Consider the following 5,746-nt stretch of genomic DNA (forward strand, 5'->3'; position numbering starts at 1 on the left):
TTGAGTCCAAACAATTAATTCTGTCAGGTAGCCATTTCACAGTAGAGTGTTCTTTGAATGAGGCCAGTATCCTGGGATGAAGTTCAAATAAATGATTTCTACTTTTTAGTTACTATCTCAAAATGAGACTGAAATTTCCTGAAGAGCTGAAACAGATCTTTGAGCCTTTTTGCCACTTTTTTTCATAGTTTTGTATCTTGGCACTTGCTAGTCATAACCAGAAGTAGTTGTGGTATGAAATGGACTATTATTATTTCTTTGTTTATTGGACATAAGGAGAAAGCATATTTTAAGGTTTATGGCACTGCTTCTGAATCTGAAGAAATATTTCCTGAGTTTCATATAACTTTTTCTTCCCTGTTTTGTACTCTAATCTAACTGTCTGGAATTGTATCATTTACAGGTTTACCAAGTTCAAAGCCCTTGCTGTTCTTTAACATCTCCCACTTGTTGACTCAAGCTTTGATGATTTGGGTTAAAAAGATCCAAATTATTTCAAATTCCAAAATTTTTATGACACTAATTTTTTTGAAACTAGCACATTGGCTTCTGTGCTACACCGTAAGGCTAAACCCTGGCATCTGAGCCATTCCAAACTTTTATTCACTGTCCATAGTGAAACTGAGATCTGACATTTTCCTGCTTTGAGGTCTCATTTTACAAAAAAAACCCAAAACTAAAATCTGTTCTCTTCACCTCATGGAGTGAGTCATGCATAGATTAAAATAAACAAAACATTCCCTTCAATCTTGATGAACATGATGGACATTCATCTGGATGTGCGAGTGGGCTAACCAAGACCTCCATTTGAAGCTGCAGTAGGAATTTTAGTTAGTCCAAAGTGAATTATCTAAGTTGAAAGCAGGGTTTTGTCTCAACCGGCTTGTGTCTCAGCCAGGTTCTGCATATGATAGATCACCACGAGACTCACGCTGATCACAAGTTCCCAAAACTCAGCTTCAATCTCCAGTGAAATTCCATTTCTTACAGAATATGAAGAGTAAACAATACTCCCTTACTGTTCCTGTGGAAAAAAATCTAACACTTTAATCCATGTGTTTGCCTTTTTTTTTTTAATCCTACTATATCCATCATTTTAAATTACTTCTAAGCAAATAATTTGTCCATGCCAGTGCATCTGGATAATCATATCTTTCCATAGGTCTGGAGGATACATCTTCTTGCACTATTTACCTGTTTCTTCATACTCAGACAAGACAATGGTGAAACACAGAATGATAAATAATGATACAGTTTTATATGAATTGTGAATTTTAAGTTCTATATTGTATTCTGTCAAACAGTCTTGACACAATAACATTACGGTGGGAGAGCTGGAGACTATGGTTTCCATTTTCCAGCTTTTTGTAGTAGACATAAATTTCCATGCAATGTTGAAGTGACTTTGCATTTCAGACGGCAATCCAGAGGTTTTATTTTTAATGTACTTTTGTTTATATTGCATATTCTATGACTGTAGGAGCTCTGTCACAGATACATCACTGTAATTAGACAGTGCTGAAAGACTTCATCCTGAAAGTAGTAATTGTGCAACAAGCTCTGTTCTCCTGCAGTGGACAACAGGATGTGGCACAATCTTCTGAAATTTTTGGTGTGTAGGATGGTAGGAGCTCCTGAGCCAGAGGGTTAGCTCCTCAGAGGTCTTCTACCAACAGTTATGACTAAACCAGAAAGATTCACATAACTAGGAGAATCAGGAGAGGGAAATATACAAGAGGAGGTGGGAAGTGTTGAAAATTAGCCTGACGTCTTCACTCAAAATAGAAAACACTTTCCATGAAGTTCATTTTTCAGCATTGCAACATTGTCTAATGAGAACTAAGTTTTGCTGAGAAGGAAAAGGAAAACTGACAAGAAATCAGTGTAGATACACTCTCTCTCTTGACAGAGACAGCTGGGTTGCAAGGGGATAAGGGCAGGAAGAAATTCAGATGAATATGATGCTTCAGACAGGTTTATGAGCCTATGTCATGGTTTTGCTCAGGGTCAATTTTTTCTCACCCCCTACACAATTACCATAAATTGAGAGAAGGTTTATGCAGACAAAAGAGACCTGATTTGGGAAAATAATATTTGCATTTATTACTAGCAAGATAAAAAAATAAAGAACTATATCTACAGCAATTCTAATTAGGTAAAATTATTATGTATTTACAGAAATATCTCTCCCCCCTTTTTATCAGTCCAAGAGGAGAATCAGTCTCTTTCTCCATTTATGGAGCTCCAGGTCTTTTCAATAACTCTGCAGCACTCTAAAGCTCTTCTTCTGTTATCTCTTAGGACAACTCCAATTCGTCGCAGCTGGAACTCTGTCTCTCTCTCTTCTTTGTCAGCCTCAGGGCTGGGCCTACCCCCGTCCTGGGCTAAGACCGGAGGCTATGGGATTACCCAGGCCCTGTAGGATCTTCCATGGACTGCAAGGGGACACTTGCCTACCGTGGATCTTCACCACAGAGTCACAGAGGATAATAGCTTTTGAGTCCACCCCTGTTTCCTGTGGGGTCCCTTCCCACGGGAGAACAGTCCTTAATAGACTTCTCCGATGTGAGTCCATCTCTTGGACAACAGGCCTTCCATTCTCTGCTGTCTCTCAGGGTCACAAATTCAGTTGCACTAGCATGGATCCCACACTCGGATCCCAATATCTTACCTGAGTCATTCTGTTCCAGTGTAAGTCTCTCCATGGCCTACAAGCCTCCAGCAGGACTCTGCATCATTTCAGGCCTTCTCATGAGTCTCAGCTTCTTCGTGCATCCACGAACTCTTCTATGAGCTGCATGGGTGTCTCTTCACCCTAATAACCTTCCACAGGTGACAGGGTTTTATTTTTTCAGTCTTTTCCCTGCTGAAGGGAGAGAGAAAGAGAGCAAGAGAGGGGGGAGAAGGAGCCCCCGCCTTCGAACTTCACTTGTCTCTCCTGCTGCTGCCAGCTTTGACCTTGGAGGCTGTTCTCTCTCTGCTGGAATTCCTTCTGCTGCATTTCTCATCCAAGCAGTCAGTCCTTTTTTAAGTTCTTTTCTTTTCTCTCTTACAGGATTGAAGGGGGGCTTCAGTGCCACACCTGCCCCCGGCCCAGGGCTGGGGAAGGAGGGAGGCCCTGGCCCACTTAGGGCCTGCCTCTCTCTCCCTACATGGCTACCAATTTCAACTGCGCAACCACCTTCTCTTCCGTTTTCTTAAATATGTAATTGGCAGAGGCATTACTAAAACTTTTGATTGGCTTTATCTCCAGAAATCCACCAGGACAAAACCATCCTCAGTCCCAGGGGCTGGCTGGTGGGCAAAACCACAACAGCCTACTACCTTGTTTAACTTCAGGACCACGGTGACCAGTTCAGATCTTGTACACACCAACACTGCCAAACCCTGACTTCTTGGAAAAGTGAGTCTTTGTAGGAATAGAGATCCTGTTACCCTCTGAAAAGCAGAGTGCTTTCAGTTTGGAAAGTTTGTAGTAATTTTCTTTGGGACTACACAGTGTTAATTGTGCAAATTATTGTACAATCTTCAGATGGGTTTTCAGGAGGGACTTGTGCAGGGTCCAGGTAAAGATCTCATGATTAGGCTCAGAGTGCCTAGAGGAATAAGTTGTTTGGGCAAGAACAACATTTTACCTTTTAGCAAGCTGATTGGTCACTCTAATCTATGTTCTCAATTTAAAGAAAAATAAATTTGCTATCACATGGATAATATTGCTTCTTGGACCTGCTGATCTTTTGTATGCATGTGGTACATATTGAAGAGGGAAACTGGCACATGGCATATTTCTGGGTCAAAGTTCCTCACTACCAATTTTTGTTTCACATCAGTTCATTTCCAGTTTCCTGTGCTGAAGCAATAATTTCACCTTGTGTCATGCATTTGACAGCATGCTACAAACAAGGTTCTGAGAGGAAATCAGAGGAGGAAATATACAAAGAAAAATACCAGCTGGAGACCACAGGGACAAACTCAGAGAAGCTGCAGATAGTCTCTTGGTAGGAGCTTATTCTCATCCCACTTCCCTGCCAGCCAGCATCACTTAGCAGAAAGCTGTAGTATGAAGTTTGAGAGGTTTCACCCTCACTCCCAGGCCGTGGAAGCTCCCAACCTGTTGAAAAAAAGGTTTCTCTGTTCAAGGGACTCTAGTTTCTGTCCCCTGGGAAAGCTGAAATAAATTTGCCTGGGAAATGGTCAGTGCCTTGTGGTACCCAGTGGGACACTATTTATAAAGTGCCTACTTTAATGAGCACCCCCAGGAATCCCCTGCTCCATTTGTGCACAGTTAATGGATTAGTCCATTCAGAACAACTTGAGCAGGCAGAACAGGCTGTGAACTGTAACTGTGAAGTATACAAGACTAGAATATCTTGAAGGTTCAGCACAAGGATATGGCTAGTTTGTGGGTAGAGACACTTGAACAAGTTGTGGGGTAAAAAGAGACTGCATGAACAGAGCATCAGAGCAACCTCCATTAGCTGCCAGTGCAGGGCAGGGAAGGGTGTGGTGTTGTTTATCCACAGCAATTTTGCAGGTAATTGCAGGTTATTTATCTTTTAATAGAAGAACAGTTTAAGGAGTAGGAGATGGTACACAACCAATTACAGCAGGTCAGCAGACACGGTGAACGTTCACCTTCTGATTCATCCTGCAATGACTCATTCATGTGCCTACACATAGTCTTTTTTCCAAAAGCCTTTCAGGTTGCCTTAGCTCATCTGTTTCAGTTCCTCCTAATGTTAAAGGTTGTTTCCCACATTAAAGGTTTAGCTGCTGTAGTGCTCCACTACTGGAGCCCTCAGCAGAGTCAGCATGGAGCCAGCTCCAGCAAGACAAGCAAATGCCATTCTGATACACTGGAGGGGGAGTGGCCTGTAAACATGTTTAGTGATTTCTAATTTTCCCATCTTTCCCTTTTTATAGAATACTTCTCTTACTTCCTTCTTTGCTTAAGGAAGAAAATTGAGGATCCTTACATTTTATGTCCAGACGGAAAATTTTGGAGCAACCACGTACTGAACTTACTCTCGCAAACCAAACAGGACTATTTCTTGGCATACTCTCATAAGTGTTAAGACTACCATGTTATGATTAGATAGTGCACAACTGCTTAAATGGCACTCAAGATCTAATTGCTTTTAGAAATAAACATTGTAAATCATATTAACATAACAGCAGAATACAAACCCAGGCACTGTCACCTGAAACATGGAGTATATCATGTATCATCTATTCCCAAAACTAACTACCAGCTGTAGCTGAAGGTTTGTTTAGGTACCAATCAATATTTGATTTTTTAAAAGAGATTCCATAAGCAAAAAGTATAGGAAAAGAGAAATCACTGATGATCTGCCCATTCCACCTGGATCCAATTTTATCTAATCAATTGTTTTGGGTGGAAATTACTGAGTTATGGATATTTGGTATGGGATGACTAATGTCCTTTAGGTAGACTCAAGTTCTGACTCTGAGGACAGAAATCTGTTGAGGTAAGATATGACATTTTGCCCTAGAAGTGTAAAGGAGTTTTTGAGATTACAAATGCATTTACTTGAAATATACTCAGCTTCCTCAAAACAGATGGGTCCCACTAAGAACAGAGCCAAAGCAGGCTGCTGGTGTAACTCATCTTTTTTTTTTTTTTTTTTTTTTTTTTTTTTTTTTTTTTTTTTTTTTTTTTTTTTTTTTTTTTTTTTTTTTTTTTTTTTTTTTTTTTTTTTTTTTTTTTTTTTTTTTTTTTTTTTTT

The sequence above is a fragment of the Empidonax traillii genome, unplaced genomic scaffold (assembly GCF_003031625.1).
Source record: "Empidonax traillii isolate 1590-97213 ecotype Southwest subspecies unplaced genomic scaffold, ASM303162v1 scaffold8:size5222938, whole genome shotgun sequence".
NCBI classification, from domain to species: domain Eukaryota; kingdom Metazoa; phylum Chordata; class Aves; order Passeriformes; family Tyrannidae; genus Empidonax; species Empidonax traillii.